General features: G+C 52.0%; 1 long non-coding RNA gene across 1 annotated transcript in view; it reads left to right on the top strand.

Moving 5' to 3' along the window:
- The window catches only part of LOC145721888 (uncharacterized), a 243,903-nt gene that overhangs the window by 159,278 nt on the left and 59,708 nt on the right, over positions 1–24,917 (top strand). The window contains exon 3 of the long non-coding RNA XR_014145885.1: positions 1,249–1,343. This is a non-coding gene — a long non-coding RNA (uncharacterized LOC145721888). The remainder of the gene's footprint in view (positions 1–1,248; positions 1,344–24,917) is intronic.

The raw sequence follows: 24,917 nt of genomic DNA, 5'->3' as shown, positions 1-24,917 counted from the left end.
AATCATGATTTCCAGGAGTCAGGGATGAAGGCAGGGAGGGAGTGGGTGTGACTATAAAGGAGTGGCCCAAGGAAGCTGTGCTGGTAGAACAGATCTGTATCTTGAGTGTGGTGGTGCTTACAAAAAACTGCAAAGTGATCATATTGCATAGACCTACGCGCACACACACACATACACACACACACACACACGAGCACATGTAACACTGGTGAAAAGTGAATAAGCTCCATGGGTTGTACTAATGTCACATGCCTGGTTTTGACAGTGCACTCTAGTACGAGATGTTAACTCTCCTCGGTCAGCTGGGAGAAGGTACATGGGACATCCCTGAACAATGTGGTCCCTGGGGGAAAGTGCATGGGACCTCCCCGAGGTGGGAGATGTCAGCACTGGGGTCAGTTGGAGGAAGGTGCACCAGACCTCCCCGTGGTGGGAGATGTTAACAGGAGAGTCATTGCATGGGACATCTCTGAACACTGGAGTCACTGGGGGAAAGTGCATGGGACTCCCCATGGTGGGAGATATCAGCACTGGGGTCAGCTGGGGTAAGGTGCAGAGAATCTCCCTATACATTCCTTTACAACTTGCTTTAAATTAATAATTATTTCAAAATAGAAAGTTACAAATGAATAAATGGATAGATAGGTAAATAAATGGAACCTGACATTGGAGAGCCATTTAGCATCCATTCTCTTCTGCTGCTATTTAAGAAACACTTCTAGAAGTCAAGGCCTTTACACATATTATACTTTGGTTACTCCTCTCAGAAATCCTGAATAATAGGTATTATTATCTCTATCCTGCAGATGGAGAAGCAGACTCAGAAGCATAAAGCCACTTGCCCAAGGGCCTCTGTCTGTCAAGAGCACACACTCGTGCCCACTCCGCACCACTCCTTCTACCCTTGAAGGCCACACCAGTCAGCAGATGGAATACCCCATCTGACACACTGCCAGGGGTGGACTTGCTCACCTAAGAGGGCCTGGGGCCTGGGATGGGGGAAGCCCATAAGCAGGTCTTGATGGGGAAATCAGAGGGTCAGTCCCTGGAGGGCAAGGTCAGCTCCTGGGAAGTAGTTCGGGAACTGGGCCACTCCTTCTCTTCTGTCTGCACCTACCCTTGAAGCTGGCCCTGGCCCAGTGCAGGCACACCAGGGACACTCCCCAGCACTGTTCCCTCCCTATTCTTTCCTGACTGGCTCCCCATCAGGTCACCCACCCCTAACCAATGCCATCTCCCCTTTTACAGAGCTGAACTTCATCACCCAGTCCCCAGAGGCAGCAAGACATGGGCCCCATTTTCCAAATCCTGACGGCTCTCATTTAACCAGAAGACTTGGAGGGGTGAGTTGGAAATGGGTTGGGCTGGGGCTGGGGGTGGGGTAGATGTGGAAGAGAACACTGTTTGGGGGCTGCTGACGGAGGGTCAGCTGAGCAGGAAAGCAGAGTTTGACAGCAGCTCCTTCCCTCTTGTAACCTCAGAGAAGGCACATGAATTATTTATGCAGCATTGTTTTGGTTTGGGAAAACTGCCCCACATCTCTTTTGCATTTAAATAGGGATTATGGCCTAGAACTTGGAGAAGGAAGGCAGCATCACTAGACAGGGTAAGCTGAGTCTCAGTTCGCTCCTATGTAAAACGGGGATTATGGCAGCATCTCTGTCTTGTGAAGGCCAAGCAAAGATGATCCATGTAAAGTCCTTAGCAGAGTAACTGGAACCTAGTAGGTGCTCAATAAACGCTTGTTGAATGAACAGACACGCTGGATGCCTAATGCATGTTAGTTACATGGGCAGCCCTCTCTGGGGTCACAATGCCACTCTGCCTTCTAGAGCCAGCCCATGTGGCAGCTCTGTCAGGTATCTCCCGCTCCTTACTGGGAAGCATGTCTTCCTCTGTACTCCTGAAGCCCTTTCTTTGGGCCTCTGTTACTGTCTTGCCCAGTCCACCTTGCATTATATACCCATGAACCTCAAAGTCCAGGCCTGCACCCCCACCCCCACCCCTGTTAGGGGCCAGAGCTTGTACAGCTCATCTTTCAGCATCAGACCCAACTTACCTTCAGAAAGAACGTTCTTTGAGCCAGAGCTAAGAGACATCATCTCATCTGACCTTACCAGAGGGCGCTATTAGCCCTTTCACAGATGGAAAGACTGACCTAGAGCTCAGTAACCATCCAGACAGGAGCACGGAGAACCAGGAGATGCCTCCAAGATTCTCTGCTCACTTCCTACTACCCCACCCTGCGTATGCCAAGGAAGATGAGTAACTCCGGACAGAACTGGGGAGGGAGCAGACAGGCAGACTGGCCACATACCTCTGTCCCCCACCTCACAGATCACCCAGACTTCTGGCTTTGCGCAAGTTTTGCTTCTCTCCCCAGCACTTTGGGGCTAACCAGATTGTTTCCAAACACATTACATAATTGCTCACATATTTATTTATGCCAGCTCTTGAATATTAAACGATTGATAATATAGAACAGAAACATGGGCGTTTAAACCCAGCAGCTTTTGACAGGCGTTGGTGGGGAAGGAGGTTGAGGAGAGCCATCCCTGAGCCATTTACGGGAGGAGAAGGTGACATCCCCCTCTTCTTTTCCTGAGATGGGTTGAAAGGCTTCCCGGGCCCATGGTTGGCAATCACATGGTGGAATTTTCACTGTGGGGTTTCGGCCTCTTTTATTACATAATGGCAAAGATGCGTTATCATTTCCCTAAAGGATGCTTGAAGCCAGAGCCTAACCACCTGTATGCTTGTTCATTTATTGAGCACCCTCTGTGTGCAGTCCCTGTTAGGCTTTTATTCACCCCGGGGTGCCCTCATGAATGAAACAAATGAGACCCCCGTCCTCATGGTACTGCCACTCCAGTGGACAGGTAACCAAATCAATAGATGGCTTCAGAGCATCACAAGCAGTGTGAACAGAACAAAACGGGTGGCAGGGTGGGATTGGCCGGCAGTCCCCTGAGGAAGGGACATTTGACTGGAGGTCTCCATAGTAGAAGCAGCCAGCCATGCAGAGGTCTGGGATTGGGGAGAATGTTCTAGGCATATGGGAGGGCCCCCAGGAGCAAGTAGCCCGTTTGAAGTTGGGGAACAGTGAGGAGGACAGTGGGCTGGGAGGGGTGAGCAGAAGCCCAACATCAGTGATGCGGGTGAGGAGTGCCTACTGAGGGTCAATTGGGCCAGGCCTGTAGGGCCTCCTGTGAGGAGTTTAAATTGTAGTCTACATGTAGTGGCAAAGCTATTGGAGGGTTTTGGAGATCTAGTGAATGTTTGGGAACCATTGCTCTGCAGCTGGGAGAGGGCTTGGGGGTGGGGGCCGGTGCCAGGAAGGGCTGGGTCTGAAGTGCTGGGGGATGGGGCTGCCCTGGCCCCAAACATGACCTTCCAGCCTCCAGAGGGAATCTGTCCAGGGTGATTGTGTGTCTCCCAGGGTGGCTGTAGAAGCCTGGCCTGACCCAACTGGAATCACAGTAACTCTGCTATCAGCCATAAAAGTACCTAGGATTTATTCAGAACTGAGAGTGAGCCAGGCACTGAACAAGCCCCTTATCCTCACCATCACCCTGTGACAGATGTAGTTTTATTATCCCCATTTCACAGAAGAAGGAACCAAGGCCCAGAGTGTTAAGTAAAATGCCCACAGTCATCCAGGGAGTACACAGCAAAGTAGGGATGTGAACCTAGTCAGTCTAGTTACACAAATGCAGCCCTCAATCCATGTTGGCTGAATGAATTAATAAGAATAATAGTAACCACTTATTATTGTGCTGGCGAAGTGCCAGGACCTATTTTAAGTGCTTTAAAAACATTCACCCCTTAGTCTTCTCAACAGCTCCTGGAGGTAGGCTCGACCACTAGCCCCACTTTACAAAATGAGAAACTGAAGGACAGAGGGTTATATCACTTCCCTAATGGGGATTTGAACCCGGGAGGTCTGGCCAAATTTGCATGTCGGAGCAACCTATTAGGCTGCTGTCAGGAACACCCGTCTACAAAGCAGCTCGGGCCTCATTTACGTGTTGACGGTAGTGCCCACCCGCTGGGCAGTGCTGGGGGTGGGAGACAGCACGTGGGAACGTGCTCTGTAAAAGGTGAAAACTTGCACAAATGAGAGCTTGAAAGCACTTGAGGGTTCCTTTAAGATTACTTATTTATTTATTTGAGAGAGAGAGAGAACACAAGCAGAGGGCAAAGGGAGAGGGAGAAACAGACCCCCCCGCAGAGCAGGGAGCCCGATGCAGGGCTTGATCTCAGGACCCTGAGATCATGACCTGAGCCGGAGGCAGACGCTTAACTCTCCCTATCTTTTTTTTTTTTTTTTAAGATTTTATTTATTTATTTGACAGAGAGACACAGCGAGAAAGGGAACACAAGCAGGGGGAGTGGGAGAGGGAGAAGTAGACTCCCTGCAGAGCAGGGAGCCCAATGTGGGGCTCGATCCCAGGACCCCGGGATCATGACCTGAGCCGAAGGCAGACGCTTCACCAACTGAGCCACCCCAGGGCCTGCAATACTTGAGGATATTTAAACACCTTATCCTTTTAGGGAGTTGGAACGTATCCTTCCATCCTGTTTTCCTCAGTGAGGGAATGGAGAAAAACATGGGCCCTGCCAGGGGACAGAGCAAAGAGCTGGGGTCGTGCACTCAAACCCCTGGTACCAGCTTGTTAACTCTGGGAAGCTCTTTCCACGTGCAATCTGTCTGGGGAGGCAGCATGGTGTTGCCAGCCTGGCTGCCCGGCTCACCTCCGCTGGCGTCAGGTCCCGGTGACACAATCCTGGGCAAGTTGTTTAAACACTCTCCCACGTCAGCTTTATAATCTTTAAAACGGGAGTAGGAAGCCATCCATTTTGAGGCTATTGGAAAGATTACCTGGGAGAGAAAAACTGATGTGTCCAGCAGAGCCCAGGATGTCAACGGTGCTCAGCGGGTTTCTGTTCGCCTGGTGGTCCCCCGTGGGAACGGCTGCCTCAAAGGGGGAGGACCCCAGGCCCCTTCCTGCTGGGACCGTGTCAGACTCTCCACTGCACAAGCACTGGGAACAGACCGTTCACCATCCGTATCCGTTTATGGGGGCTGCTGTAACAAAGCACACAAGCCGTGCACCTTGACACAGACTGTTGTCTCACGGTTCCAGAGGCTGGGAGCCTGACACCAAGTGTCAGCCAGGTTGGTTCCTTCCAAGCCCCGTGAGGGAGGATCCGTTCCTAGCTCCTGGAGCTTCAGGGGCAATCTTTGGCATTCCTTGGCTTATGGGTGCATTACCCGGATCCCCTGCATTTGGTATCATCTTCCGTGCGTGTGTGTGCATCCAAATGTCCCCTTTTTGTAAGAACACCAGTTGTATTGGATCAGAGCCCACCCTAACGACCTCACCCTACTTGCTTGCCTCTGTAAAGATCCTATTTCCAAATAAGGTCACGTTCACAGTTACCGAGGGTTAGAACTCCAAAGTACCTTTTAGAGGAAAAGTCCAATTCAACCCATAACACTATCATAATTGTTTGAAGTGGATTCTGGAAGGGTCATCAGTGCATTCATGACATTTCTTAAATAGACTGAAAGAATATTTTACATCATTTTCCAAAAGGGCAACATCCTTCTCAAAAATGACTCCTTAGGGCGCCTGGGTGGCTCAGTTGGTTAAGCGACAGCCTTCGGCTCAGGTCATGATCCTGGAGTCCCGGGATCGAGTCCCGCATCGGGCTCCCTGCTCAGCGGGGAGTCTGCTTCTCCCTCTGACCCTCCCTCCTCTCATTTGCTCTCTCTATCTCATTCTCTCTCTCAAATAAATAAATAAAATCTTAAAAAAAAAAAAAAAAAAACCACTCCTTAGCTTCCAGGAGCTTCCCATTAACTCTTGGCCTTAAACTCCAGTGTGGGTCTCTTGGGCCATCATCTTCCATAAAGAGCAAGCAGCCTTGAACCTGAGCTCTTCATTAGCCCCGACTATGCGCTGAACTCACAGAACATGGGAAGCTAGGGCCCTAGCCTTTGAGGCAGGCACAGGGGAGGGCCACAAGGACAGGCAGGCAAGCAGCTGGCTGTTCTTACTGGACAGTAGGTGCTGGGGTCACAGGGCCCTTCCCAGCAGTGATCCTCAGGGGTGAAGGAAAAGCCTTCTTTCCTTTATCTTTGTCTCCTTGAAGGGGAAAATGCCCTTCCTGAGTGCTCTGAGAGCATGGGAGAAACCCCACTGGCTCTTTGTGCGGTCAGATAACTCATCAGTCGCTCACCTTTCATTCTGGGATGAGACCTACTCCTTAGTCTGCCTACACAGCAAGTACCAAGTGCAGAGGAACCCAAACCCGCTCCACCCCCAGCTGGCATCCCCAGCTTGGCCAGGGTCCCTGGAGAGGTCAGGGGTCAGTGGTAGACCAGCCCCCCTGACAGATCCTCATCTTTAAAATAAGCTCTCCCATGCCCAGATATTGAACGTTCCCATGTTGCTTGAACCAAGAGCCAACAATCTGCATTTCCAATGCTTCAGTGACCACTGAGGGCAACACACAGTTGCATTGCACTGACTGGAGTGCACTCACAAGCATGCTGAGGTGCTGGGTTTGAATCCCAGTGCGGGCCAGTCTGAGCTGTGTGATCCTAAGTGAATCTTGTCACTTTTCCAGTCTCCGTTTCCTCGTGTGCAATGTAGGGAGAGTTCCTACCACACAAGTGAGGGATGTCTGTAAAGGACCTCACGTGGTGTTAGGCAACCAGCCAGTACTCTCTCTTTGGGCCTCAGCCTCCTTCCCTGCAAACTAAGGTATGGGACCAGGTAGGTTCTGGCCAGCTCTGCATGGCTCTTGGGAGCAGTCTCCAGGCAGTCGAGCATCTTGCTGGGCAGAGAAAGCCTCCCATGCCCACAGGCCTGCTCTACCAGGAGCTCGCTGTGTGACCTGGGGTGATGGCCCTCTGCCCTGCATCGGCCTAGTGGCTCCAGGTGCATGGGGCACGGTGTCCAGGGCCCCTGACTTCATGCAACCATCCAGAGGTCTGAGTTTTTGCCTCACCAGGTGCCATCAATTCTCTTTCCCCTCCCCTATTCTCCTCCTGCACATCTCGAAGTCTCTGAGACCCACCCAGGGTTGCAGAATCAGGAGCTGAGGCTGCCAAATGGGACGCTCCCCACCCCATGTCCAGGTATCCCTTGTCAAACTGACGGCATTGCTGAATCAACTCACCCAGACTCCAGAGGGCAGAACGTTTTACCCCTTTTGGGGGCGGGAGGCAGCGGACAGAGGTCTGAGTCCCCAGGACACGTATTTCCAAAGAGGAGCTGTGGTAGAAGGAGTGCTTGAGTGAAAGCCCCAGGAAGGTCAGGAAGGCTGGGGTGGGCCGCACTCCAGTCTGTCTCCCTCTATGCTTCCTGTCGCAGGGGAAGGTCTGAGCCTAAGCCTTGACATGATGCCGCTGCTGTTTGCAGTGTCCCCGGGGGTATTCTGCTTATTGAACCGCGCCCAAGGGAGCATGAAACAAAAGATTGTGTAGCAAGTCGAGTGGGCTCGTGGCAGGGTGGAGAGAGCAGGAACTTGGGGTTCAAACTGGGTCCTGCTGGGCAAGGGACCTCCCTTCTCTGGTGTTCGCTTGGCTCACCTGGAAATAGAGCAACAACCACATTGCAGGGTGGTCGTGAGGAGGGAGGTGCTCTTGTAGGCCACATGCCAGCCCCACCAGCTGGTCGTGAGGCAGGACTTGCCCCTCCTTCTGGGCCCCATGCAGCGTGCAGCTCCTCAGATGCCAAGAGCAGAAGCCTCTGGGCCCCGACTCTGCATGCCCTGCCCTCTGGGTCTTTCCCTTCACTTGGTCTGTCTTCAGTGGACACTGGCAACTGTGGTGGCAGAAGCCCTGGGTTCAGACATGGAGGGCTCAGATGGGGCCCCTGACTGATGGGCCAGCCTCAGTTTGCCCATCTATAGACTGAGCACAACATCCCTTGCCTTGGGGGCTGTCATGAGAGTTACTGAGACAACCTATACACAAAGGCCTGGTAGGTCATTGCTGAAAATTATTTCTGAGTCCACTGGGGTCAAAGGCTACTGGGCTCCCAGGTGTCCCGGAGCTCCCTTAGGCCTGGCTCTCAGCCTTGGTCTGCCTGGGTCAGTGAGAGAAGTAAGAAGGAGTCTGCTTCCCTCTACTAGGCCAAGTGTAAATAAAATGTGTAGGATCTTATTAGAAAGAACCAAAGAATTCCTGAACAACCTCACCCAATGATAGAAGCTCTCCCCCGAATCCTTGACTGGTAACTTTTTAATATTTTCCTGGTTGCTTCCAGGGATGGGGACCTCACTATATGTCATGTGGCAAGGAGCAGAGACGGTACACAGTTCATGCACTTCATGCTCAGGCATTTTATGCATTAAAACCCCACACTCCTCACTCCGGGCATTGTTACTCTTACTTTAGAAACAATTTTAACAACGAGAATGACCTGATTCCTTAAACCAGAGATGGGAGACCCTGCTCAGATTTCACCTCCCCTATAACCATCCCCAACATTAATCCACCTCCATGAAAATAAATCACTCCATCTTCCCTGTCCCTGCCGCTCTTCCCATATGCCTCTGTTGTCAAATGCATCATAGGTGTTTTATTTGGTTGTTTTGTTACCTCTCTCCCTATAGACCCTAAACTCCCCACAGCGAGAGTGGGGCAGTGGAAAGAGCTTACTTGGGCCTTAGACTCAAAGAGGTCTGACCTTCATGTCCTATTTCCTTCTAGCCCTACCACCCAGAGGAGGTGATCTAGCCTCTCTGAGCCCATGGATCAATGCCAGTGTCTTCCTGATCCTCTCCCTCCCTGAGCACAGAGCTGAAGTCCTGCTTCTCTCCGTATCCCTAGTCCCCGACACACAGTAGGTGCTCAGAACTGGTTGAGTAAAAGAGGTGCAAGGAAGCCACAGGGCAGGGTAAATTATGAGGATGCAGGTGAGGGAGCTTGCTCCTGGAAGCGAACACACTGCAGTCATGGAGAGCTTACGGCACTGAAGCCAAGAGCAGAGACAAACCAGTCAGGAAAATAAGACCCACAGGCTGAAAACTTGCAGCAGTGTGGGGCTACTTAGTGAAGGGGCAGCAGAGGGAAACACACTGGGGAGAGCCTCTCCTCACCACCCGGGGGTCGCCCCCTAAGCACTGCCATCCTCATGGTCCCGGCACTAGCTTCGTTCAACAGAAAAGTATTCATCTGGTGCCTGTGTGACTTAAACCATATTTTAAAAAATAAAAGTCTGGGAAGGGAAGGAAGATGCTAGGTTGACTAAATAATATGTTTGCAGCATAGATGTTCTACTCTTTGTCAAATAGGAACTGTTGTGATTAGCACACTATCAATTCACTTAAAAGTGAGAAAAAAGATAGGGGTGAGTTCCTCACGCCTGAAATGTTTAAAAATAAAACAAACGTCAGCACACAAAGGGGAAGATTGCAAAAGCTAGGAAACCACTCTGTGGAAGCGCTCTCTCCAGTCATGTGGGAGAAAGGACCCGTTGCTCTACATGATGGGAAAGAATAAGTGTTTCCTTCCTGCACTCTGGAAACAGAGAGAAGGGGATCAAGCAAGGCCAGAGAGGCATCCTGGAGGAGGTGAGATCCGGGTTGTTTGGCCTAGGCCCTCCCCACCTCTCCCTGGCTGGCCTGTCCCCAGTGTTCACACTCACACGGCCCCGCTTCGTTGGAAGCCTCCACTCTTGGGTCTGGCCAGATGCACCCATGGCGGCTGCCCTCTCCTCATGGTCCCAGGGCCACTCTATACCAGCCAGCCGTACAGGGAGTCCTTGGAACAAAAGGACTTCCAGGTAACCAGGATCGGAGCCAGAGTGCCGCTGATAGGATCAGAACAGGGGAGTGAACAGGGACCCAGAAGGAAGGCAGAGAGAGGCGCAGAGAAATGCCGCCACCCATACTGCCTCAGGCAGAGGTGACTATTTTGCCAAGCACGTGGCCCGGTGGAGGCCAACCATGCTTCCCTGGCCCTCCCCACCCCACCTTCCCCCTCGCTGATCCCAAGGCCAGAAAGGGAGGCAGGCCTGCTGGCGGCGGGACTGGGGGCGGCGGCCACCTCACAGGGTGTAGACGCTGCCGTGGCTGTCAGCGCTGAAGACGAGAGGTCAGAGTAGGGGTTAGTGTCCGTGGCCTGGGACTCATCGGGGACAGCGGGGATTCGCCACCATCTCCAGCCCAGGTAGGGGAGGGTAGCCGGGCCCCTCAAGGCTCTGGGTCTCTAGTGCAGGGGGGCTGCTGAGATGGAAAGAGCATCACGTAAGAGGGGGGACCTGCAAACCTGGGCGTCCCGGGCTGGGAGGGAGGCTGGATGGTGAGGCCTGGTCTGGACAAGCCCTGTGGGAACTGACAAAGAGCTCCCTGTGGGGGTCGGTCTCTGGCCTCCCTCAGCTGTGCAGGTGCCCACCCTCGGAGGGCTGCTAAAACGTGCAAGAGTGTGAGCTCTGGAGGCAGATGGCCCAGGTTCAAACACTGATACCTGTGTGACTTTGCCGCTCTGTGCCTCAGTTTCCCACCCTGTAAAATGGAGGTGGTGCCAACAGTCCCTATTCCCTAAGGCTTTTGTGAAGATCAGATGAGACAGTAGAGACCTTAACGTGGGTCAGTGCTCTGGAGCTGAGAGCATTGCCCCTGCTCCCTATCACTACCCGGACCTGGGACCAGCCTTCAGAGTCAGTAGCTGCCCATTTCACAGGTGCAACCCAAAGGAGATGACCTGGACCCAGGGTTTGAATCCTGAGTCTGCAAACTTTATAGCTGGGAAGTCTTAGACAAGTTCTTGACCCTCTGACCCCTATTTTTTTCATATGGGACATGGAGACAATTATGGGACCTACTTCATGGGATTCTTATCAGCATGAAATTACGCTGCACACATAAAGGGCTTATCCTATACCCCATACTTAAATTGAGAGCCATTACCACCACCATCATCACTGTTGTCATTTTTGTTATTATTATTATTATTAGAAAGGGAGGCTCAGAGAGGGAAGGGGACTTACTAGCAGTCACACAGCAAGGCAGAGGGCAAGACAGGGCCAAGCCCTGGCCTCCCAACCCCCCATCCCTGTTTTCTGCTCACCTCACCATCTCACTGGCCCTTTGTCACCTCTCAGCACATCTTGCCCAGAGCTTGGTTTCTCCTTGCAAGAGGTCACCCTAAAGTATCTGAGAACCGGCCTCCCCTGACCTCACTGCTTCCAGGCACGGGTGTGGGGGCACCGCACAGGAAAAGCTGGTATCCCCCAAGAGGCTATGTCAGCAGAGAGCCAGGGCAGGAGGTTACCTTCTCCCCATGATTTCCACAGCACCCCTCCAAAAGCCCCCAGCTTCCCCACATCCCCCAGGGGGATGCCTGATGGGGACAGGATGCAGCTTTGGGGAGCACATGTCTGAAAACTGCAGAACTTCTGACACCCCAAGGGGCTCCATAAGAAAGGGAAGAATTAGGCCTTCAACTCCCAGCAAAGTTTCCTTGGGCCTTGGGGACAGGTCTGGGAGGTCATCCTCAGGCATCTCTTAGTTCCATTAGCAGATGGAACTGCTAACTAACCCTGTCTCTTTCACCTTCTGCCCATCAGAGTTTGGGCCTTCCCTGGCAAGGAGGAACAGAGACACAAGAGGAGGCAAGGGAGGCAGAGGAAGGAAAGGATGGGGTTTGCTTTAAGGGAAAAGATGAGTTATGTACCTGTTTTAATAATGTAAATAGTACCTGAGCAATAACAATAATTGTTCCTATTTCTTGAATACTTACCATGCACCAGACACTGCACTAAGAAATTTATATACATTACCTCAGTTAATCTTCACTACAGCCTTATCAGGTAGAAAATATCACCATAGGGGCACCTGGGTGGCTCAGTCGTTAAGCGTCTGCCTTCGGCTCAGGTCATGGTCCCGGGGTCCTGGGATCGAGCCCCGCATCGGGCTCCCTGCTCCGCGGGAAGCCTGCTTCTCCCTCTCCCACTCCCCCTGCTTGTGTTCCCTCTCTCGCTGTCTCTCTCTCTGTCAAAAAATAAATAAAATCTTTAAAAAAAGAAAAAAAAAAAAGAAAAAAAAGAAAATATCACCATACCCATTTTACAGATGAGTAAACTGGAAGAGGCTTATTATATACCCTGTGGTGACTACAGATGCTAAGTAGATGATACAGAGAATGATAAATTCTGCTTAGAGTATAATAGGGAGTGCTGGGGACTGTGGCAAGTTGCAGAGAGTCACTCAGTTTTGTTTTGATGCACGATATACGTACATCAAAGTGGTAAACTATACTAATCTTAAATGAACCACTTGATGATTTTTACATAGATTTATACATGTGCTACCACCACCCAAATCAACATACAGAATATTTCTAGTATGCCAAAACATTCCTTCTGAGGCGTTCTAATTTAATTATTATTTTTTATTTCTTTAATTCTGCAAAACTATCATAGTCAAGAGGAGCCCAAGGACACACGATGTCTAAATATAATGTGATATCCTGTATGGGATCCTGGAACAAAAAAAGATTTAAAAAAAAGGACTTTAGGTAAAAATGAAGGAAATATGAATCAAGTATGAACTTTAGTTAATATTAACATATCAGTATTAATTCATTAATTGTGAAATATGTGCCATACTAGTATAAGCTGTTAATACTAGGGGAGCTAGCTGGGGGGAGATGGGAGCTATTCTCAGTAATTTTTTATTTGTAAATATAAAAGTGTTCTAAAACACAAAGTTTACTAAAAGAAAAAAAACACTCTGCAAATCCTCCAGCAAGATATGTCTGTAGGCCTTTAAGGATCTGGCCTCTAAGCTGCCAGTTTGCCACATCCAGGGCTATAATGCCCTCATTTTACAGATGGGGAAAGTGAGGTCCAGAAAGAGGAAGCCCCTCCAGCAGGTCAGTGGCCGAGCCAGAACCAAAAGGCCAGTCAGGGCTCCAGCTGCAGAGTGGGGCATGGGGTGTGGAGTGTGCATGTGGGGGCTGCCGGTGTCTCCCCGGGTCTCTAAGTGCCTTGCTGAGGACTTGCCCTGCAAGAGGCTGCCAGGGGTCAGCCAGCTTCCCTCTGCTGCTTCCTCCTGAGCTCTCCAGGGCTGTCAGTTGGAAACCAGTTCTCCCACTGGCCTCAGCCCCAGAGGGAGTGGTCATGGGCAGTTCCTGTTCTGGGAGCAGGATGTCACCTTCCCATCCCAGCCAGCCTTGATGAACCTTTTGGGTGTCCCCCATGCCCAGCACAGGATCTGGGTTGAGTGTTGGATGGATAGGTGAGTGAAGAAATGAAGGAGGGAAGAAATAAATGGCAAGGGTGGGTAGTTAGGGGTGTGTGGAGGGAGATAAAGGGGGCCAGGAGCACAGATTCTGCAGCCAGATGGACTGGGTTGAACCCTGGCTCTGCAGCTTCCAGACACATGACCTCGGGCAAGTTACTTAACCTCTCTGTGTCTCAATTTCTTCAACTTAAAATGGGGATAATAGTGGTACCTGTGAGGGAGGGAAGTAATAAATATAGGAAAGGAGGGAAGAGAAATAGGGGAGGGGCTATGATTTAGTTTTCATATCAGGACTTGGAAACTTAGACAAAGCCATATGACTGGCCACTGACCCAGAAAAGGTGGGTGAGTGGCATCATACAGAGCTTAGAGCACAGATTTGGGAACCGGGCTGCCAGGGTTCAAATCCCAAGGCCATCATTTACTAGCCATGTAGCCTCACATGAGTGAGGTAACATCTTTGTGGCTCAGTGTCCTCACCTGTAAAATGGGTATGGTAACAATCATACTAACTTCACGAGGTTTTATGAAGACTAAGTAATTGACTGGTATGTGTACAGCACTTAGAACTACACCTGACATATAAGGAGTGTTTATTAAATGGAGGAAAGATCTTATGCCAGAAGCCCACTCTCTTCCCTGGAGGGGGCCTCGACTTTTGGGAGAGATCAAGGTCCAGACCCTGTAAATTCACCTGCTGAATCCAGGTGAGAACCTGCCTTAATGAAGTCACATGGGGAGAGGGCTGAACTGGTGACCAGCTGCCCATCTCTCTGGCCTCACCCACCTCCAGCCGACCCCAGGATAGGCAGCACTTCCAATAGTTTAAGAGTAGCCAGAAATCTGGATTCTTATCCACAATTTCTCAATTTTTAAACATTGGCACTTAGTTCAATTTTATTTTAAGCTCTTAGCAAAACAAACAAATTTATTTTAAGCTGGCTGCTCTCCCAAGTGGCTGGTTTGCTGCCTCTACCACAGTCCAGTCCTGCCAGTTTGCTTTCTTTTACTTTTCTCCTGCATTTTGGAGGAAAGGAAACTGAGGCCCAGAGAGAAATGTTTGGATCCGTTGTGTCTGACCACTTAGTGGAGTCAACAGACAGTCTGCTGGTTCCCCTCTCCGGGCTGCAAGCCACAGGGCTCCCCAGGTAATCAATCAGACTTTGGACCAGGTAAGGAAAGAGAGCTCAAAAGGGAATTTTCCCCCTTGGCACAGGGTTCTTGCAGTAGCATATTTGAAATACGGCATTTGCACCGTGCATCTGGGGTACAGCCGAGTGTGAAGCAGGAACCACCCCCACTTCCGAAGCCATAGCGGAGATTTGCAGGGTACGAAGCTCCAGCTTCACTCCCAGCCCTGGCTCAGCAGGTAGGGGGCCAGGATTCCAGGGCGTTCGTTCCTAAATCTTACCATTTACCACTCGGTGGTGGCTAAGGGAGGAGCCAGCAGGAAGCTCTGTTGTAAAAGAGGTCACTAAACGAGAGCTAGAGGGGTTGAGAAAAAGGGGAGGCATGTTCTGGAGAGAAGTCTTAGAGGAATATTGTTGGGGAAGAGTTAATTTATAGGCTTGTCATACTCTGAACTTGAGTTGTTTTCTCTTTCTTGTTGAAAAAGCGCCCTTTGGTTCCCACTTATTTAACCACACTGCGCCGCCATTTCCTCATCTGTAAAATGGGGGTAAATATTGTACTCATTTCCTGCAGCTGGTGATGAGGGTGAAATGAGACAGCATGTGCTGAGGATTAAACAATACAAATCAGCCTTCGTTCTCACTGTCAGCAGCAGCCAGCCTGCCTGCATGCACAAGTGGCAGCTTGAGAACCTTCCACTCTGGGCTTTTCTTTACTCTGTCCACGTGATGGTGACCTTCACTTGGCCTGGAGAGTCAGTGCATCTCATAGCCGTGGAGCACTTCTTGTGGGTCAGGTTCTGTGCTAGACCCTTCCATCTATTTTCTCTTCCTTAACCCTCAGAGCAACCCTGGGAAACCAACGCCATCATCACCTTTGCAGATGAAGAACCTGAGGCTCTGAGAGGAACATGACTTATCCAAGGTCACCCCCAGGTGGGGACACAACCTTGAGCAAGTCCCATTACCATCCTGAGCTTCCAGCTTCCTCATTTGTAAAAGGAGGTTCAGGACACCCATCCCAGGGCTGCTGTGGGGATCTATGAGGTAATGACTTGGAAAGTGTGCTGTCAGCTGTAAATCCCAGCCAAAAGGCCAGCATCAATGTGAGTCTTGCAGAGAGGCCTGCTCCCATTTGGGGCTCAGTGCATTTTAGCAGCAAGAGTTATGGAGAAAAGTTATTTCGAGTGTCTGTTTCTTGGGTGGTTTTCAAAATGTGTCTCCTCCTTCCAGCTAACAAATGCAAAGCTGGCTTCAGCAGAGGCTCTGCTCAAAGCAAGTCACTTCCAGTGGAATGACCTGGGAGGTAGAAAGGAAATGGGCAGGATGGTGACAGGGGAGACAGGATCACAGAGAAGGCCTCAGGCTATGGAGTCAGACAGATGTGAGATCAAATCCTGGCTCTTCCACTACTAGTTGTGTGACCCTGCGCCAGCTGGTTAACCTCTCTGATCCGCACACAGAGAATTGTTATGATGAAGGGGATGAGCAAGGCAGCTGAGAAGCAAAGCATGGGCATCCACACAATGAGACCAGTTCCAAGTCCGAGACTGGGGCTGCAGATATTGCCGGGGGTGGGGAATAGGAAACCAGTCTAGAGTCTGGGGAGAAGGGGGCCCAGGGAAGAAGGGTCAGCTGCTATAGTAGGGAAGACTGGTCAAGTAGGGCTTAGCAGTACACATACACTGGAAAGGAAGATTGGTCAGGTAGGGCCTAACGGTACCTGTACACTGGACCGTGAGCAGCTGGAGGACAGGCACTACGTCCTTTTCATCTCGGTGGCCTGGCTCCCAGTAGGTGCACAGCATACATTCAAAACCCTGAATTTAATATCCACTTTCTTTTCTGCCCCATGCCCACCAGTTTAGTCCTCCTTATCTCTTGATCTCCAACCCCACCACCCCACCTTTGTACAATGTGGAAGAATGCAGGCTGTGGTACCTGACAGACTCAGATTCAAGTCCAAACTCTGCCCTTTCTGGCTGGGTAGCATTGGGCAGGTTACCTCCCCTCCACAACCCTGTTTCCTCTCCTGTAAATGGGCTAATCCTGCCTCCCTAGCAGAGTTATTGTAGGAGTTAGAGGTGATACATGGGCCCTGACATGCAGGAGGCATTCTGAAGGTGGCATCAGGAAGTGAAGCTGCTCCTTACCAGAGTAGCCCATGGCCACCTTGGACTTCTCCACGCACCCACAGACCAAATTCCCTAAGGCACTCACAATGTGTCTTTATATCTCAGGTGACCCAAGCACCCGGGCTGGGTACATGGATTCACTGCTACCTCTGTCCCCACAGTCTCTTTACGCAATTTCCACACTGCTCCTATATTGACTGGCCATGGTGGGGCTAACGACGTCCACAAAACACCTCAAAAATGAGCATCATCAGGCAGATCACTGGTCAAGGAACAAACTGTGCTCAAGGATTAAAACACCCGTCCATAATCACTAACCCATCCTCTGGCTGTGAGTTTGGTAGTGTCTCTGAAATTTCTCAGGTTGAACGTGTGTGAATGAAGGGCTTCCTGGTCCTAGATCCCATGTCTTATTCTTGAGGATGGCCTGTAAGCTCTGTGCCATTGCTGGGCTGATGATTTATGGGTGCTTCTCTGGTACCTTGCGGTCAGGCTGAATTCCTGAAAGGTGGGACTGGCTCTGCTTCCCTATGAGGACCTCTGGGGGCAGGTGCAGGAAGGAAATCCACTTCGCTGGGGCCCGTAGGGCCGGGGGCCCATAGAGGGCCAACCTGCCCATTTGGGGTGTGTGTCCCCTTGAAGTTCAGCTGGCAAGGGTCTCAAGACAGAGCTTGCCTATGTCTGGTTAATGTCCCCTTCCCCTACATGCAGTGCAGGCCCTGTCCCCACTACTAGTTGGGAAAATGCAGCTTTAATGCCTGGAGGATCTAGCCAGCCATCTGCAAGGGACTTGGAGTGCTTATCTGCAGTAATTTAGCCTCAGTGCTGCCCTCTGAACCCGTGGTGATATACCACCTACAGAAGTCACATAGTTTGGTCCAACACAAGTCAAAATGTCAAGGCCACAGTCTCTAAGCTCACTCTTGCCCCCGCACCCTCCAGCCTCCTTCTCTTGTTCTGCATTTATTTAGGATTTCTCTCTACCTACCTGCTGTGGGCAGCAAAGGGTTTGCCCATCCTCCATTACCTGCCAAGACTGGGAGTTTGAGCTTAAAACTAGCCCCCACCCCACCCCCACCCCTTACCACCTGCTCCCGTGCTGGCTCCCATGCCCAGCCTCTCCCTCTGGGCCCCCGCGCTAATTACAGGCTTCCCTAAATCATTGGAAGGAAAAGCTAATTAAATCAGGGTCGGCCATCCATTTTCTGGCTAAGGACAGGCAGCCTGACACCTTTCTTCCACTCCAGGATCCTGAAACCATGGCTTGCAGCTTCATTTGAGTTTGAGAACAGGTTTTTATCTCTTAGGGCTAATTTTCAGAAGAGCAGCAAGATGGGACATTTCCTCAACCGCTCCTTTGCACCATGTCAGAGTGACCATATGGGATCAGGTTGGGGGCCTGGAAAACTGAGGCGCGCCCAGATCTGCATAGCTGGGGAGGAATGTGTGAGGAGACAGAGTAGGTGACAGCTTCTCCTTGGAAATTCCCCAGCGCGCCGATGCACCACACCCGCCGTTTCGGATAGTGTGGGATGAGCTAAAAGCCCTGCCTTCAATCCCAGGCCTGCCACTTGCTAGACGAGTGTCCCCGGGCAGCATTGTCCCCCTCTCGGTGCCTGAATAATAATAGCGCCTACCTCTCAGAGTTGCTGAGACTTAAATGAGATAACATATAAATCAGCCAGTGTGGAACCCATGTTTGGGGAATGTACAAGTGACTACAAAGTGCCACATACAGAGTAAAGTTCACCCAAGCAGTGTTAGTTCTCTTGTCCCTCTTGGAATCCCCGTGTGTTTGTTACTATAAACACTCATGGGACCCATTCGCCTAAAACCTGTAGGTGAATAAATTTATTGCATGTTTCCCCCTTTGCGATGCAAGGGCCAAAGAAGTCACAGGTGGGTAGGGTTAGGGGGCGTGGAAACTGAGGGCTCCCTTTCCACACCCCCCCCCACTTGCCCCCAGATGCCAGCCTGCTTTTCCTTTTTTCTGGGCCTCAGAGTCACGCGATATAAAAAGGGGTGCCTTGACGGAAGTCCCAGCTGTGATTCTCAGCCCCTTCCTGCTCTGTTCCCTCCTGAGCCATGTCCTCACCAACTTCCTCAAAGGGGGCAATGTCTGAGGCCAGCATGTGGCTGTCCCGGCCACTTTACTGCAGAGAAGGGGTGACATACTCAACTAAGTAAGGAGATCCCCAAAGCAGGGAACCAATGGGGTTGAGTCCACTGTATGGATGAGGACCCACTCTGTAAGCCAAGTCTGCAGTCCGCTTTGAATCCCAGCTAGCTGTGTGACTTCCAACAAATCATCCAACTTTTCTGTGCCTCGGTTTCCTCCCCTGCAAAATGTGCATGAGAATAATAGAATGTCCCTCCGAGGATTGTTATAAGAATTAAATGAATTCCAAGGGGCCAAGCGCTTAGAAGATGGCCTGGTCTGTAGTCAGCACTCCACAAGCATTAGTCATTCCTGGTATTTCAGAACCAGGCTCTCACTGACTCCTCATCACAGCCAGCCCAGCCCGGTGGCCTGATGCCTTCCCTCTTACAGATGAAGTCTGGGGAGGAGAAGCCACTGGGTCGCTGTCACCTGGAGCGAAACCCCTGCCCCACTCCTCTCTCAAAGAGAAGAGCCTGACAGTGCCTCTCAGGACAAGGAGGGCTCAGGGCAGGGCGGGGGTAGCTCTGAAGGCCCAGGCCTCCCTCAGAGGCTCAAGCGGAGTCGGGAGGTGGCTATAAATATGAGAGGCGAGGGGCTTTCTAACTAGGCCAGGAATGTGTGTTAGTCATTGAGGTCAGAGCAGGCCGCAGAAGCTCTTGGCTGGGAAGAGTATATCCAGGAGTGAGCTCCCCCGGGCTCAGGGGAAGCCAGAGAGCTGAGGCCGAGAAGGAGGGTGACGAGCAGTGCTCAGCTAGGGCCACGCTGGTGCCCCAAGACCTTGGTCAGAGGGGCAGGGGCCAACCCCCAGGAAGGTCCTTCCTGCCCCTTCTAATATCTGAGAAGTCCCACTGCAACCCAGATCCAGTCAGCCACCTACAGCCACCCTCGGGCTGAGGCCAAGCTGTGGATCCCAAAGGGCACACTCAGACCGCCATTCTGGGGAGTGAACAAGTGCATCCTTTCTATTTTAATAGCTGTGCACTTATTTTAACGTGTTAGGAGAAAAATACAACTGGCAAAGCAAATCCGTGATCTCGTGGCTATAAAAGCTTAAGATAATACCCAGTAGGTGTATACATTTTTTTAAGAGGGAGTTGGATTTTTTTTTAAATGTATACTCGGGGAACTGAACCACCATTCCTTAGGTTTGGGGGATTCTGACCCACAAGCAAAATGCTAATTTCCTTGCCGCAGGGCTCCAGCTGTCTTCTGTGCCTCCCACCCCACACCCCAGCCCTGCCTTGCCCCGACACCCCTGCCCTTGCTCCTGACCTCTGCTGCAGTCTCACTGTGCCCACTGCCGGGATGCTTTTCCCCTCCACCTTTCCACTGCAAGCACCAGGTGAAACAAGCTCCTCACTGGTGCCTCCACGGGGCCATACAGAGGCCTCCTTCTCCTCCTCCTCCTTCTCCTCCTCATCCTCCTCCTCCCCCTCCCCCCTGGGCTGCTCCAGGCCCTTGTCCCTCTGCCGCCATCCCCACACTGTGTGACTGGTGCTGGGACCACCGCTCCCTTGGCGCTGGGGAAAGCAGGCTCTGGCTGTCTGTCTGCCTCCCTGCACTTCCCAGCTCTGTACCTGGGGCTGAGCACATGCCCAGGAGGCAGACACCCAGTCACTTTCTGGAGCCACCCTTGCATGGTGTCGGCTGGCACACACGCAGCCTCACTCCCAGGGCTCTGCCCCCTCCCTCATCTGTCAGGTGGGGATGCCAAGTTCCCTTTCCCCGGGTGAGTGTGTGGAGTCAGTGAGTTTACTTCACCTAAAGCTGCCTGAAGGCACGTGCCTGGCATGTCATCAGGACTCCCCAAGTCCTGGCTCTGGTCATTTGAATCAGCAAGGCTATTATCATTATCAGGGGCTAATGGATATTTGGTGAGTCCCCAGTGGTGCAGAGTGGAGGGGAGGAAATGAAACTAGAGCGCCTTTGCATTTGGGATCAAGAGAAAGTTCTCAGCGCCTACTTACTCCGCCCCTCTCATTTTGAATATGGGGAAACTGAGGCCCACACTGCACCCCTGGCACCAGGGCCTGGGACTCCTGCCCTTCAATCTACCATTGTTCCACCACCACTGTCCTCCCCAGGCTGGGGGAAGAGGTGACCGTCCAGGACTCACCTGCCCAGAGAGACAGGCAGATCTACCCGAGCTTCCCCACCCACCATCTTTGGCATGGGCCAGAGAGAGCTGGGGAGGGATTCCAGGGGCTGTGGTCAGCAGGAGCGTTCTCACTTCCCCAAGTCAGTGACTCAAACGCTTCATTCTTTGTAGATTCCTCCGACAGGTAGGATCAGATATGACCTTTGTCATTTGTTATTTTTAGCCGAGCAGGCGAGGAATGATAAAAACCTGTATGGGAGCTGACTATAAATAACATGGCTATGGCATTAAACACACACACACACACACACACACCGCTAAAACCTGTCGATCTAAACAAGCATTGCCCTGCAAAGTAGAATAACAGCCTGAGCACGGCACTCTGCAGTCAGGCAGCCGATCCCACAAAAGCTATTGCTTGTGCTCACCACGGGGTTCCCTGGGGCGAGACACTTTTCTTGTCCCCATTCTTCAGATGAGGAAATAAGGAATGAGATTGGCTGGTGAGGCCACTGACTCTGCGCCTGATGGATGGCAGCAGCCTGATATCTATCACTGTCCCTATTGTAGAGTGTCTGAGAGGCGAAGCCACTTTGCCCAGGGCCACACGGGGAAAGAGGGCGAGAGGAGCAGGACCAGGACCGCCTCGGGTCACCTGTCTCCAGTGCAGGAGTCTGCCAGCTGCTAGCAGTCTTGTGGGGCTGGAAGAAGGAGAGGTGGGCCTGGACAGATCAGAGCAGTGGGTACTGGCATCATGGACCCCTCGGGATGGGAGTTTGAGTGAGAAGGTGGCGGCTGGGGTACTGGGGGTGGAGAGGAGGCAGTCCGGGAAGGACTCAGCACTGAGAGTGGGAAGGGGGACAGGGAAAGAGAAGGGAATTGGCCGACCATGGTCTAGGGCAGGGCCACACCAAGCTCACCTCGTCTGACACTGAAATCCCTTTGGGCAGGGTGGCCATCCTGGCAAACCCATGGCAGGAGAATAGGAGAGAAGTCCCAAGAGCAGGTCACCAGTGCTGGGATGGGCAAAGGCAGTCAGAGGAGTGGGCTAAGGGACACCAGAACAGAAATGCGTCCCCAGGACTTAAAGGAAACAGACTCCAGACAGCAGTGTTGAGCCCCTGCCCAGGGCTCCGTGGTGTGCTGGTGAGCATTTCATGACCAGCTCTCAGGGAGGTAGGTGCCCTGCTTTGTAGCATTTGCCAGGTTCTGTGGTGGAAATGCTCCCACCCCTGGCAAATCACGGCTGCCAGGGGCGCCTGGGTGGCTCAGTTGGTTAAGCGACTGCCTTCGGCTCAGGTCATGATCCTGGAGTCCCTGGATCGAGTCCCGCATCGGGCTCCCTGCTCGGCAGGGAGCCTGCTTCTGCCTCTGACCCTCCCCCCTCTCATGTGCTCTCTCTCTCTCATTCTCTCTGTCTCAAATAAAAAAAAAAAAAAATCTTTAATAAAAAAAAAAAAATCACGGCTGCCAGTGTGACCTCCCTTACACGCACGGTTGGCTCTCAGGAGCCAGGACGGGCAACTCCAGAACACCACCACACCAAGCCACCCAGGGTGGGGTGCCTCTGTCCTGCTTGCTTCAAGGAGGAGAGGACAGGCTTGGGGGCCACCTTAAGCTACTATTAACTGTGCCTGTAACACACGAGAGGCAGCATCTCAGTTAGTTCTCAGGACCGTTCTCTGAGGTAGACATTATCGTTAGCTTACTGATGAAGAAACAGCCTCCAAGAGGTGAAGAGTGGCAGCGCCTGAATTTGAAGGCAGATGTGTGTGAGTTCAGAGTCCACACCCCAGCCATATACCTCCCAGCCTCCAGCCAGAGTAGTTCTAGGCCCGGAGCCCGGGCTGGATCTTCAGGAAGGGGTTCATGGGTGGGTTCCTCCATGGGGCTGGAGCTGAGAGGCCTGACTGAGTCCCAGAGGAAATGGCCACCACCCTTGAGAGAAGTCCTGAGAGGTTTGAGACAACCCCCACATGGGGAGGGCACAGAGCAGAAGCACCACCTTCCCCGCACGCTGGGGCAGAGGTACCGCCTGGCACCCCACAGGGCTCTCCCAGCCTTCCTTCCGTCCTTCCCTTGTTTGCAACTGAGTCTCCTCCTCCAAAGCCCAGTTCCAGGAAACAGTCCCCACACTGCCAGGCACGTAGTAGGTGCTCAATTAATGCTGAAGAAATGAACCTTCATATTCTCTCTCATTTTGTTGGGAATCAAAGACCAGATCAATTATATTATTATTCTTCCCACTTCACAGATATAGAAAATGAGGTAGGTTCTAATTGGCAAAATGACTGGCTCTAGGCCATGCAATAGTAAATGGCAGAGCCAGGGTTCAATCCCCTATCTCTGTGACCCCTAAGCACTCTACTCTGTTCTACAGTGCTCTGTGCCCCAGAAAGAAATAGCACCTTGTATCTGAAAAGCTCCTTACTCTTTGTCAAGACCCTTCCATTTCCTTCTTGTACTTCACTGATATCTATCACTGAAGATGCACGTTGGCCTGAGGGTACCAGTGCAGGGAGCCTGGGGGAAAGGAAGGAGGGCTCGAGAGAGCAGAACACCTCCCTGGCCCATGGCAGTTAGCCTCACCTCCAGGGGCAACCTGTCGGTGGCCTTGTAGTGAGACAGTTGGCCCAGCCTAAAGGACAGCCCCGTCCACAGAGGGCCTGTGGGGTGGGCCACCCCGGCCTGGAAACCCCCACTGATGCAGGGTCTCCTTGGAAGGTGGCGTGGCCCCTGTGCTGGGACTCTTTGGAGCCATATCTTATTAAGACAGGTTTTGAGCAAGGTGACCCCACAAGGTGATGGGAGCGGGGCAGGGGGCAGGAGTTCTGATGGGGTGAAGGGGCTGCCCTGGAGCCACCGCTGGCCTCCCTGCCCTGGCTTTGCTGCGGGCCTCAGGATCCCCGTCTGTAAAATGGAAGGATAGGGCTGATGGAGGGGCATGACAGCAGCCCTAGCCCCAGTGGACCATGATTCCACATAAAGCAGCGTCACAGGCAGATCCCAAAGGGAATTTCCTCTGGGGAGAAAGTGGGACACCCCCACAGGGCTGCCTTTGAAGGCCGCTGAGGCAGCATCAGCACTGCCTGTGTTCTGAGGGCAGAAAGCTCCCTCCTCGGCCCAGCTCCAGCTCCATATCCCACTTCTACCCTCCTCCCTTCGGCCACTTGCTGGACACCCTGGCGGGGCCCAGGCATTCCCCATACTTACAGCAGGCTAGGGAAGAAGGGCTGTGTCCAAATCCCAACACCCCTGCCGGCTGGACAACTTCGTTCCAGCTGTATGGCCTCTCTGGGCCTCCGTTTCACCATCTGTAAAATGGGGATGGTAATAACTCCTTAAAGGGTAGAAATTAATAAGCCATGACATGAAAAGTTCTCAGAGCACACAGGACCTGGCATGTGATAATTGTCCAGGCAACACCACCTCTCGGTACTATTATTTGTAACACGGACCAATACCATCTCTTCTGCCCAGTGGCTCTCAAGGGGAGCTACCCCTGTGGCAGTCTAGGGTTGTGGAGGGAGCACTGGATTGAGAGTCCTGAACCCACAGCTGTCTCTCAACCACCCCTGACCCTCAGAGGCAGGGGCCCTTCGCCTCTCCTGGCCTCAGCATCCCCTTCTGTCAGGTGGCTCCCCTCAGTTCCCAGCACATTTGAGACTCCGTAAATGTCACTGGATGTTCTTCTCCTCGCAGCCATGTCCCAGTGCCAGCAGGCCCCTTTCCTCCTTGCCGATGTGTCCCCGGCTCAGGGTTTGCCTCAGTCGTGCGTGGTTTGCTGAATGAACGTGTTACCTGTGGCAGGTGTTATTTTACTGTGGCGCAGCAGTCTAACAACGTGGAATTCTATCCTGCGGCAGGTGCCTCGTCACGGGCTTCATCGTCCTCATTCTGTTTAATTCTTAAAATGCTCCTAAGAGGGGGAGATGAACCATGAGAGACGATGGACTCTGAAAAACAAACTGAGGGTTCTAGAGGGGAGGGGGGTGGGAGGATGGGTTAGCCTGGTGATGGGTATTAAAGAGGGCACGTTCTGCATGGAGCACTGGGTGTTATGCACAAACAATGAATCATGGAACACTACATCTAAAACTAATGATGTAATGTATGGTGATTAACAT

Source organism: Leptonychotes weddellii, chromosome 1, assembly GCF_054177405.1.
Source record: "Leptonychotes weddellii isolate Sample4059 chromosome 1, ASM5417740v2, whole genome shotgun sequence".
NCBI classification, from domain to species: Eukaryota; Metazoa; Chordata; class Mammalia; order Carnivora; family Phocidae; genus Leptonychotes; species Leptonychotes weddellii.
This window is presented reverse-complemented; position numbering and strand designations above follow the sequence as displayed.